We start from the raw sequence: 13,500 nt of genomic DNA on the forward strand, positions 1-13,500 counted from the left end.
CCTTGATCTGAGTGAAACTTCATGTACCACTTGGTCTCAGAGTGAAACTTCATGTACCACTTGGTCTCTGAGTGAAACTTCACGTACCCTCTGACAGGGGGATATGTGAAACTTCACGTGTCATTTGTTCTCAGGTGAAACATGACGCACCCTTCTCAACTGTAACTACTTTTCAACTCAAACTACGTGTTGTCATGCATTACAAAGAAAAGAAGATATGCATAATTTTCTTACTAAACAAATTTAATTTTGTCCATCGACACAAGACGTTGTCGAATATAATTTACCCTATTTTGAAGTTCTGTCGACATGTGTTTGACAATATACAATATCTCACCTACCTTCTAGGGGTACATGTACCATTGGCATAGAACAGCTGGTGTAGAGGTCTACAGTAAAATTACGAAATGCACCAATAAAAGGTTCATTAATTTCCCGAGATAATAAATGCTCGTTGATTCCTTTGTGAGCGTGCAAAGCGGTAAGCAACTTGTCCGGCTAACAACGTATCACCAGACACAGAGGACGGAACATCACTTTGCACTTGAGGAGGCCGAGACGTACCGCGCCTAGTGCCAGCGCATGAGCGACCTAAGTACACAGTCTCAGTTACACAAATTAAACGAATAAAAAGCGTGAGGAAGGAAGCGACATGGAATGTGCAGTTTGAGGTTTCCGTGGCAGCGAACTTCCATATTATGGTTTTATGGGTTTTGACACAGAGACCTCTGGTAGCTCGCTATTAACGTTTCGAAATAACATACAGCCTCAATCTTCAGTGTAGATTTGTAGTACTTGTGTAAGATCTGTTTTCAACGCGGCGAGTACTCACTTTGTGGTCTTCTGGGATGCGCCATCGTGATCTATGTTAATTAAATACAAATTTTTCGGATTAACAAACTTCCTCCATCTTCAGACCTGAAACGTTCATCATATTGTAGGGTGTACAGCCGTTACTATGGAACTACAGGCAGATGAGAAAATATACAAGAGCCGTTGCAAGGGAACGGCTTGGTAAACATGTTCCTCCGGCTGTAATGGTAACTGTCGCTGCCACCAGGTAGGTTTACTGTCGCTACCACCAGATAAAGTTGGAATTTCTTCCTCGGGCTGCTGTTGCTCAGGCGTAGGTAAGTAAAAGGACCAAGTCTTTTAATTGCAGGAGAATCAGAAGATTCTTACTAAGTCCAACAAAGATTACAGACGTGAAGACATACAGAAAGCGGACGATAGGTCCGCGCCCCAAAAAGCAAGACCGTAACTGTCAAACAGTAATAAATATCCGGTCATGAGTTCCAGATTGGGGCTCGACACCAAGACTTACTGACTGACTGACCGTCAGTCACAATTTGACTTTGACTTTTAGCTTATTTATGACCCATGACTTACGCTTGCCCCGCCTGGGAATTAGCGACAGACACCTAACTCTTGAAATTACAGAGCCTACAAAACAAGGTTCCCCGCACCACTGGGAATTTTCCAAGGAGCACACCGGTCTGGGATTTACGCAAAGCTTTCATCCTTCCGTATGTATACAATTATATAACAAAACTGTGCAGAAAGCAGAAGTCATACAAAATCATGAGAATGAACATGTTCACGGTATAGGACAAGGTGAAGCCAGACACATAAAATATAAGAGGTTTAATCTTAGTGGTGGTCAAGCTTACGACCGTTCAAGTGACTAAGCTGCCGTTGTAGCATAAGATATGTAAGTCTGTATTGACAGAGGACTTAGATACAGGGCAGACATATTCATCTTCCCGTCTGAGAGGATGTTACATAAGGACTATGACCGGGCGCGCCACAGCTCAAGCGGTTAGTCGCTGGCTTCCAAACGCGGCGGCCCGGGTTCGATCCCGGGTCTGGTCAAGTGGGATTTGTGGTGGACAAAGTGGCGCTGTGGCAGGATTGCTCCGAGTACTTCGGTTTCTCCTGCCAATCTTCATTCCACCAATTACTCCACAATCACACTCACCTATCATCTGGGGCTGGTACAATAGGCCAGAAGAGGCCTAGTACAAGGGACTTAGTCCCACCCCACTAGCAATAAAAAAAAAGGACTATGACCTCAGGAGTTCAGGTGAAAGAAAATCTCTCTTCGTGAGTCTGAAGGGGCTTGGCGCCAATACGAACTGATTGGCCGTAAACCACTGGTCGCAAAGCAACTATGACTTTGAACTTATTCAGTAGTCAGTTGTTAGAGGAAGTCCGGCTGTGAAGAGAAGACTCTATGTATGCCGGTAACAAGCAACGGCTAGTGAAGACAGAGAAGACTTTGTGTGTGCTGCAGTTACAGTGATATTTGGAGTGTGTAATGCAATGAGGCTGTTACAGTTGTTACGATCCAAAACCCCGTCGAGAGTCACTCAATCACGTGACAATATTTAGCAATCGACTTCGAATTTCTTCTTCACACGGACACCCTACTCTTACCGCAGATTGCAGAGAAATTATTCTCCAATTTCTGTGTGAGAGCATTGTTTGTGTAAGCGCAGTTGTGCACATATGTCCACACATGGTGACACGTACTGAGTGCTAGGCTCCACATAGTGGGCATATCCATTTCTTGACCAGTATAAGCACACTAGACATGCCTTACATTGAAGGAGGAGAGCTGTGAATAAAGCACACGTGCCCGGTCTATCACACTGCACAGCATTACTGGATTCCACTGCCTACACTACTACACAACTTGAAAACATACGGCCAGATCCTAACAAATTAAAGAGACAGAGGTTCACTCTGAGCCAACGGTTGTCAGACTTTCTTCCTTGGTAATTCTGGAACACTTGAGCAAGTGCCTGGACCCCAAGGAAAGGAATTGTAAAATGCATAAATTAATATCTAATGTAATTATAATATTGTGACACGACGCCTGAAAGTCGGAATACTGGAACCAGAGAAGACGTCCATTGCTATGCAACGGCTAGGGAAACACGTTCCCGCGAAAACGAATACGCAAGCAACAACTGAAATTGCTATGACGCACGTCTGCTCGTAGAGCACTTATGTCAGAACTTGTACAGCTAAACAGAACGTCGTGTACTTTGATGAGTACGTCACGCCATGCAGTCCGATAGAGCTGGCTTCTGGCTGGTTCTTTGATTTGCATATCGTAGACCCTGAAAATGGGGAAAAGTACGTTCCTCCGAAACGTCAACGAACTTCTACTGAAACTACTCGTACTATGTGCATTTGTCCGTCGATCACAATTCTACATTTCCATTGAATAACTTATAGGCTCAAATGTCAATAAAACCACTTAGTTTATTCAGATGTTGCTTTTTGTTATATGTTTCAGTTATTTGCGACCATCATCAGTAGAATGCATCCACATTCGTTAGTGGACCTCGTGTCGCAATGCAGTCATTGCTATTAGTCTTGTAACGTACAAATTTTACAAAGGATAACAATATTTTAATATATTGAAATATTTATCTTAATTACTGAACATTATTTTAAATTTGTTATATTCAAAGAAAAAGTTCTAATTATATATATCCCACGACAACGAATTAATAGAAGAGCTATACACCAACGGTCCAGTGACAAGAAGACTGAACAGAACATGGCCCCAAGACATCATCAATCAATGAAATAGACTTCATGTAGGAGAAATATCACAGGAAGTTTCCCTTGCAAGCTAACCACCTACAATACATTTACTTAATACTCTGTAATGATGTAGATTGTAAAGAAGCATAATATATATATAGATGGAAGTGACAAGAAGACGAGGAAGAAGACGTAAGAAGATGCTGGATGACCTTGGGGACAGAAGAGGATACTGTCATTTGAAGGAGAAAGCTCTAGATCGCATTAAGTGGAGGAATTGTTTTGGAAGAGACTGTGGACCTGTCGTCTTGACAGACTGCTGCTGCTGATGATGATGATGATATAGATGGGGTGGAGTAGGAGAAAGGTGCTCGTGTGTATGACGTGTTCCCGAACTCTGCCCTTTATGGGGACGTCGGTGTTATGCTACTGTGCCTTCTTGGTGCTAGTGGTTGCTGTGAGACACTAAAACAAAAAAATAATATTCTGTGTCTAAGGCCGACGTTTTTGGAGCCGATAATATGCACACTGAAACAAAGCAGTCTCCACGAGCTAACACTGGTGGTAGGCGATGGAGTGCGACAGAAAGAAAAACAAACCAGTACAACAACTTGCCGTGGCAGGATTTCTGTATACATGAGGTAAAAAAGGCAATAAATAAATATATAAATAAAATGGTGCCCCGTGAGCCGGTTTAACACGTAAAGTTACACTCGGTCTCAGTAATTGCGCCACACCCTCGCCAGTTTAACCCCCTCACCACAGCGGGGATGCCAAATGGATCGGGTTCCTCCCCCAGACTGTTGCATTTACCGTGGTTCGCTTGCAAAGAGTCTCCTCAATTCGTGGCTCCGGGTTCAACTCTCAATCCACAAGAAGAAACAATTCCGGAACATATGTGAAGACCACTTCTTTCCACATACTACCCAATCATATGAGCAGGGATACGGCTGTCGGTATAGCGACTGGCTACGGGCTGGATGACTGAGGGATTGACTTCGAGTCCCGGTAGGGTCAACAAATTTCTCCTCTCCAGGTCGTCCAGATCGAATCGGGGGTCACCCAGTCTCCTATCCAATGGGTACCGGGGCATCTTTCCGCCGGGGTAAAGCGGTCGGAACATGAATCTGACCACTCACCTCCAGCAGAGGTCAAGAAAACGTGGATCTATACATCCCCCTTACGCCTTCAAGGAGTAGTGTTTAACCAGTTAAGCACAGGGACAACTTTACTTTCTTTTACCTTACCCAGTTCATAATCCTACTATCTGACGTCATATAAGGTAGATTAATAAACGGTACGGTGTGTGTTCGTTCAAAAGAGATGGTCGATTATTTTAACTGAAGATGAAGCTACCATCCGAGGATGCATTCGTCCAAAATAACGACTATATATATATATTGTATCGTATCGTGGTTTGCGTGACTAATAATTGTGGATTCTGTATTTTATGTCTGGATTTATTGGCACCTCTTTACAATTACAGTCAGTATGAGAACTCACACATTAAATTCCTTCTGAACGACCTTCCGGCTTGTAACATAGTGTCTCAACCAATTACGCTACCGCGTGCCCTCCGAAAAAACATAATTACTTCTAAAAATTTCACGCTGTTCGTCTTAAACGGCTTAAAAGTTAACTTCGTCAGCAAACTTTCTGGTTGTGCGCCTCGCACCGTGATTGCAAAAACTGGACCCCCCCACCCGGAATAAATCCTGACGGCGCCCACCACGTCACACAGCGATGTTTACTGCAAACGCCATGTGCCCTGAAGCTACACAGAGTCGTTCGCGCATGATCAGAGCTAAATAATTGGCCGAGGCGCCAGTGTTAAACAAGATTGATCTGTTTAACAAGAATATAATGGTAACACATACGTATATTTCAATACCAGTTGCGTAAATAATTTAAATCCATTGCTTAACAGACATGCTACAGCTCAGCCTGCAGGATCTGGCAGGTCATCTGGGTTTTGTGGCGCACAAAGTGGCACTGGGGCAGATACTTGGATTTTCCTGCCAATTCTTATTTAACCAACTGCTTCTACATTCATTAATAATTCCATCTGGATTTATTGAATATTTACATATCGTAACTACAGTGCTGTCGCTAATGCACACACTCTGCATTTGAACTCAGCACATACTAAATCTTCTCAGTCTCTTGTGTCTTCACCGGTCATTGTCTGGCAACGGCTTTCAATGCTGTAGATTCTTCAACATCCGTGTTCACGTACTCATTGGCCGGCGACTGTCTCACAACTAACTAAACTCTAGATTTGTCCTATTTATAACACCTCCGCATGGACCGCATTGAAAACACTTCTAACAGTTCTTCTATCGTTTCATCACGCAGCTGTAGCAAGGACCGTGCAGAGAAAACCACTTCACATTTAGTGCATTGGTGCATGTTATAAATTTATTGCCTAGCAACGGGCGTTGTTTACAGAGCCATTATTTAGCAACGGGTCTACATGCTACAATATTTTAAAATTGTAGCTCTTCTACGAAACAAATGCAAGATTTCAACCAAGTGGCTGCTCTTATTTCTTGAGATTTCTTGTCTCCCGCTTCAAGAGAGGAACAGGGTATTGAGGAGAATATTTGGGCCTAAGAGAATGGAGCAGATTGCATGAAGAGGATCTTCATAATTCATACTCGCTGCCGAATAATAATCATGGTAAAAAAATGAAAAAAGATGACGTGGGTGGATCTTGTGCTAGCATAGAGGAGATAAGGTAAGTAAACAGAATTCTGGTACGAAAAAGAGGATGAAATTAATCCCTTGGAAGACCTACGCTCAGACGGGAGGATAATACTAAAATGTATTCATGGAGATAGAATGGGAGGGTATGGATTGGATTCGTCTCTCTAAAGAAGGAGGTTACACGACAATGGGCCTTAGAGTTCCATAAAATGCTGGTAATTTCTTAAGTAGACGAGTCACTGCTAGCTTCTCAGGAAAGAAGCAGCTCCATGGAGTCAGACGATGTAACCTCTCGTGAGCAGGGTAATGAACTTTCGAGTTCTATTATTGCTGGGTGTTTCTTGGTGAGCAGAAAGAGTGTTAGCTTCTGTAGTAGTGTTTTGTTATTTGGAGTTACTTCGTATGATTTGGCTAATTTTGACACTTATTTCAATTTACTATTTTCCATTCTCCCGTATGCCGATCTGTTGCAATGGTTTTCAGAAATTTCTCTTTTAAATAATTATTACAGTTTTTCCCCTCAAAGAAGAATTACCAAATTTGCGACTTCGACGCATTAAACTCCTTCAAAGTAGTCGACAATTCAATTATGTCTTACAGCATCCAAATGCTCCTTTACGAAACAATAATTATTTATTAAGATGATATCTGTTGCTCCAATTCTCTTCCTGTTTACAAATTCTGCAGTTTATTACTGTAACGTGGATGGCGCAACGGGAAGTAGGGGTCACGTGAACTCCGCGGGCTCGCGAGTGACGTCACATACCCCCACCCCTTCCATTATCACGCAACGCTCGGTAACCCCCCCCGCAGTGACGTAACAGAGGAGTGGCTGTGTCAGGCGGCCGTTGCCGCGGTGACGTGGCGGCGCTTCCCACAGTAACGTAACAATGGATACCGTGGTTACTACACAGCAGTAAACAACTCTCGACAATGTTGCTAGGCAACCTGTAAACACGGCGTCACGCAACAGCGGTACTTATCACGTAACTGTTTTGTGTTGTATGGTTGTATGGTTCTCACAATAAACAACTACTGTTTCCCTAAACAGCATTAACCGGTTGGGCTTTGTAGTCGAGCCGTAATGTGTTTCCTGTGAGGTACGAACTGAATTTTCAGAAGTTATACAGAAGAATGTCATGTTTCAAAATTCTGATTAATTGTTTAAGGCCTCAGTTACTAGTATTATTTGTAATTTACTCAGGTAATTGTAACTTAGCTGAGTAGGTGCACACTTACCTAGTTAGTAGCGGCCTATTTCTCCAGGCGCAAAGCAGCGCTATGCCCGTCGCACGGTGTGTTCGTCCGCTTGCAGATATCTTCCCCATTTCGTGGGCGTACTGCTGCAGTTAACTAGTGAAGAGAATGATTTGTAGGCGCCTGTCTGCTGGCAGGTCCAGGGAGGGGGTACACACAGCAGTTTCTTCTCACATTTTATGACGGAATAATTAAAAGTAACGTTCCCTCCAATTAGTGTACCCAATTTAAGAAACCTGAAACAGAATTGGATTACTCTTAACAAGAAACAATATTTCTAAATGTTAACGTCAAAATTCTCTCTTCTCATCCACATTAAAATATGGATACCGTAAATTTTATTTTTCTTCACGTCACAATAAATGAAAGTACTGATTATATCGGTTGAATATTTTGTCTTCAAATAAAGAAACATAATGCTTCTAATCTTTACACGTTAACCACAATGGTTGCTACACGTAGCACTAATTTGAATAATTTCCCATTACAGAGTATTTACGTGTTTCGTACGATTCTCACAATAAACAGCGGTTCTTTCCTTAAACAGTTTTAATCGGTTGGTCTTTGTAATGGAGACGTAATGTGTTTTTTGTGAGGTACGAGCAGAATCTTTACATATTATCAGTGTGTTCCGTATGGTTCTCATAATATACAGCGATTATTTTCCTAACCAGCATTAACCGGTTGGGCCTTGTAAGGGAGACACAAACCCAGCGAGTTGCAGTGTGTTTACTGTGAGGTATGAACTAAAATTTATACAGTAATTTGTCAGGCCAATTAGTCCAGTAATCTAGACTAAATTTCCTAATGGCCCAAACCGAAGAGGAAAATTGCTGATGTTGGAAATAGACCTTTCCGAAAAACTATGTTTAAATACCTCAAGGCGATATAAATTGCCTAAAATAATAGTTGCTATTGTCAGATATATCTCAACTTACATTAACAAAATATTAACTCTGGCTTCAATTAATTAAGTACAACGCCAAGAAAACGTATGGGTGATTGAAGGTATAGCGCCACCATTCTTGAATTCGGCACTAGATGGAGGCGAGTGGTCAGCTTCGCGCTCCAGCCGCTTTATCCGCGACGAAATCATCCCCGATATCCATTGAATTGGGAGCTGGGTGGGCCTCAGAACCGGTCTGATGACGTGAAAAGGAGAGAAAATCTCTCTACCGGCGACTCTTATATATATTTAATAATATCGCTTATAAAAGATAAGTATTCATTCTCGGTAATGTATAAGACAAGAAAAATATATTTGTAGCGTTATGGAGAAATTAACACGCGTGTTTCATAATTCTGTCCAGTTTCGCGGAAGTAGAGTTATATTTTAAAATGCAGACAGCAGGGTTGTGTTAAGCGAAAATGAACATTTTTGGGTGCACTGACACCATTCGTCCAACATCCCCAAACCATCAATCCGAATCTTGACTTATGTTAATTCTAATGAACCCCTCAAGGTGCTATTTTCTTATTTATTCCAAACTCCGCCTGCCAGAAGTTTTACTCAATCTAAAAACACACACACATGTACGAAGCTAACATTACAAATTGCTTTCAACTTGAAGACCGTTCTTCTGCGGCCGGATCATAATGCAATACACATGCAGCAATGAAACGAAAGCAAGAGGATTAAGAAGAGAGAGATGGAGAAACAGCACACCTTGTTAGTGTCTGTTACACGGTAGGGACTATTATTTTACTGGCTGTTTGCAAGATGAAAATTTAGAGAAGTCTATACGAACAGACAAGATGACGATCACTTTCACACTCAACTGCAGGCGCGTGGGAAGTGCTCACGGGAGTTTTCTACATCAAGAAGTTAATGGCATTCTGTGCGTAACCAACTACCCTGACTGAGGTATCCTGGGTTTTCCTTAGCCCCTCCAGGTAAATGTAAAGATAAAATGCATTTTAATAGTTAAAACAGGATGAGGCTGGATAGTTCAGCCGACATAGCAACGGACGGTCAGGATTTGTTTCCCGGAGTAGACAAGAGATTTTCTCTTCTCCACAACATTTCGACCGGCTCTGAGTCCCACCCAGACTCCTATCCAGTGGGTGTTGGGGGCTCCGTCCGCGGGGGTAAAGGGACCAGTGTGCGAAGCTGATCATCCACCTCCGTCTAGTGCCGAGGTCAACAATGGTGGAGCTATACATCCACTCCCCAACACGTATTCAAATTTATTGCGAGAACCATACGGAACACAAATAATACTCAGTTCGTACCTCATAGGAAACACATTAAGTATCCGCTACAAAGCCCAACCGGTTATGCTGTTTAGGGAAGCAGTCGCTGTTTACGGTGAGAACCATACGGAACACAAATAATGTATAAGGATTCAGTTCTTACCTCACAGGAAACACATTACGTCTCTGTTACAAAGCACAAAAGGTTAATGCTGTTTAGGGACACAGTCGCTGTTTATTGTGAGAACCATACGGAACACACAAATAATATATAAAGATTCAGTTCGTACCTCATAGGAAACACATTAAGTATCCGCTAGAAAGACCAACCGGTTAATGCTGTTTAGGGAAACAGTCCCTGTTTATTGTGAGAACCATACGGAACACACAACATAATATAAACATAACGTAAGAAACACACAGATTGTATGTAAAATCCATTGTGAGCAACACCCATCAGTATGGAAGCTAAGCTATGCCTGTAAGAGGCCTTGGAGGCCCATGGGGCTCCCGCATTTTCTAGACATCACAGATGGCAGTGGGGTCAGCCTTATGCACCGGCCACCCTTTACACCCAGATAGATTCATCCCTTACGACTTCATGGCGTAGTGTTTAATTAGTTAAACACAGGGACAACTTTGCCTTTTACCTTTTAGATTTCTAGTACTCATTTCTATTACAGGCTGAGTCCAATCCTAAGGCTAGAACGATTACGTTAATTGAAAAATCCAGTGATCACATCGGGAATCGACCTCATGACCTTCCGGAGTGTAGCGTAGTGCCTCATCCAACTACGCTACGGCGTGCCCCCATCGATGTTGAAGCCAGGAGCCACGATGTGCACTACTCCGCATATCTGTATGACCTGTACACAGAGCCGTGACAAGAGCGTTCAATTCGCTTAACGAGTGACGTCTTAGACCGTGCCGTCGCGGGATTCCAACTTCGGCGGCCCGGGTTCGAGCCCTGGTCAGGTCATGTGGGATTTGTGGTGGACAAAGTGACACTGGGGCAGGTTTTCTCCGACTGCTTCAGTTTCTCCCTGCCAATTCTTATTCCACAAACTGCTCCATATTCATTAATCATACCATTGTCGCCAGCGTTGTTACCTAGGAAACTGAGAAAAGTGCAGTTCTTGAAGATACAAGAGTCCCCACAGGACCCACTGGTCCCAACAATAGCTCAGCTACTGACAAAATTTAGCCCCTTTAATGGCAGTAATGATTGAATATTGTGTCCACAAAAGTCGAAACAGGTCCCTATCCCGAGCCAGCTGAATCCAGCCCACAAGCTCACACCAATATCTTAATAAATAATTTGAATATCAATCCCCCAGGGACACAATGGCACTCTACTCTTCTTTCGTTTCAGGTTTTTAGACCAAAATCTACATTAGGGCCCAATTTCCAGGACCTCAAATTCCACGACATTTCTGGAAAATTTAAAAAAAAAATAAACGACTTAAAATATCTGAGTTACATTTTTATCATAAAAGGTTAAGACTAATGAAAAAACAGTCCCTGTTCTTAATTGATTAAGCACCAAAGACCGTAGAGAAAACGTTTCTTCCTTTATTGTGTGTTCTCTCACTTCAGGGGAAACATGTCCATAGAGCTGTTCCCTAGCACTGGCTACTGTAATGTCGCCTGTTTACACAGCTGTTACTTGACAATGGTTCTACATGTCACATAATATATATTCATTCATCTGTAATCAGTCAAGACGACAGGTACACAGTCTCTTCCAAAACAGTTCCTCCATTTGATGCGATCTAGAGCTTTCTTCTTCAAATGAAAATATCCTCTTCTGTCCCCAAGGTCATCCAGCATCTTCTTACGTCTTCTTCATCGTCTTCTGGTCACTTCTATCCTCCCGTCTATCTTTCCTTCAATAACTTCTTTAAGAAGGCAGTTACCGCCTAAGATATGACCAATCCAATTAGCCTTCCGTTTTCTTATTTCGTGTAGGATATTCCTCTGCTCACTCACTCTAAATAACACTTCTTCATTTCTCACATAATCGGTCCAACTAATCTTCTCCATCCTTCTCCAACACCACATTTCAAAACTTTCCAGGTGTTTCTGCCCTAAGTGTCCAAGTTTCAGCCCCATAAGAAGCAATGCTCCAAATAAAGGATTTCACTAGTTTCTTTCTCAAATTTAAGTCGAATTTGCTGGTAAAAAGATTCTTCTTCTTGCTAAATGCAGCTTTTGCCATGACAATCCTGGATTTATATAAATAAATTTTAACAGAATATTAGTTTAAACATACTACAATCAAATAATGATTCAGGTATTTAAAATTCTTTATTTTTATATGTACGATTTCATGTATTGTGGCACACCTTGTGTAACCGAAACGTCTACTCAACATAAAGAAGCCAGGCAGACATACTTAGGTCGCAATTTAAATCTTATTTCGCACCGTTGACAGTTCTGTGTTCTACATTATAGTTTTCAATATGCATGAAGAATGCCGTCTTCTGGGATGTGGTGCCGTGTAGATCTTGTGTGAACCGATGTTTCGGAGGAACGTATTGCCTCCGTCTTCAGGGTACAAAAATCAGCTCGTGGGAAACCAGAGTGAGCAGGTGGCTGCAGACGTCGGTCCACACAAGATCTACACGGCGCCACATCCCAGAACACGGCATACTTCATGGTCACCGCCGTGAAAACCTCAAATCTTACATACAATATAAATAATACGTACTTAACATATTCCTGTCCACAAAACACGCCTTCCAGCATGTGAAGTTTACTGTCTAGGACAACACGTTTCGGCCCATGTGTGCCATCTTCAGAGAAACAAATTATGACATGGAACACGCGTCTTGCAGTCTTCTTCTGAAAAGCTCCGTTAGTCACTGATTCTTTTCCATGGGGTCAAAGACAATAGGGGCCTGTATATGAACACTCACTTGCAAGTAACATTAAGAAATGTGTGTAATTTTAGCTTTACGCGCCTTAGGCGTCTTTAAGGCGTGATAACGACTAGTTTCACCTTCACACAACAACTAGAAGTAGCTTTAGGTCGCTTTTGTGTGAAGTATTGCACTATAATACGCACTGTAGACAGACTGCGCATGTGCATAAAGAAGGGCCACTCATTAGGATTACTGCCAACGTACAGACGGACAGACTTTACACGGATTGTCACTGCGTGCCGATCTACACCTGGTTATCGCCGCTACAACGGTTGCAAATCTGTACGACTGAACTGCCTAAGCCAAGCTTTATGGCCGTAATTACACTTGGATCAGTGAAAGAATGAACACTGACAGTGAGAGTTCAAGCCAGCAGCCATGTCTGCATTGCGCATGTTCCCTTCGTCATTACCAACGACAAATGAGAACACAAAGAGAAATTGTAGACAGAACGCAAGGCATATTACAGGGTACATTTGGCGGAGGCGAGGGAAGGCATGCATTGGAACGGCAAATGCTAGTCACCCGGGTGGAATAAAACATGTGTTCATTCTTTCCCTGACCGGGAATTAATACCTTTTTATTCTTATTCTGGTTTCAGTAGTGAAATTGGCTACCTTGATTGAGGAGTATCATACCGAAGAGCAGCGTTCTGTTGTGAGTTTTTGTGAGCAAAAGGACTAAAGGCCAAGGATTTAATAAAGAAATATTTCTTGCTTACGATGAAGTGTTTGCTGCGTAAAGCGGTTACCACCTGGGTGGCAAACGTTTCGCTTATGACGAAGAGGTTGAAAAGGAGTTGCGGAAGTGGCTAAGACAACAGTCAAAAGACTAGGCTGCGAGTTTCGACGCTCTTTTAAAG

General features: G+C 42.4%; 1 long non-coding RNA gene across 1 annotated transcript in view; it reads right to left on the minus strand.

Annotated features, from left to right (window-relative positions):
- The window catches only part of LOC117283120, a 337,433-nt gene that overhangs the window by 84,289 nt on the left and 239,644 nt on the right, over window positions 1-13,500 (minus strand). The window contains exon 5 of the long non-coding RNA XR_004514134.1: window positions 7,504-7,757. This is a non-coding gene — a long non-coding RNA (uncharacterized LOC117283120). The remainder of the gene's footprint in view (window positions 1-7,503; window positions 7,758-13,500) is intronic.

This window comes from Cryptotermes secundus, unplaced genomic scaffold (genome assembly GCF_002891405.2).
Source record: "Cryptotermes secundus unplaced genomic scaffold, Csec_1.0 scaffold313, whole genome shotgun sequence".
NCBI classification, from domain to species: Eukaryota; Metazoa; Arthropoda; class Insecta; order Blattodea; family Kalotermitidae; genus Cryptotermes; species Cryptotermes secundus.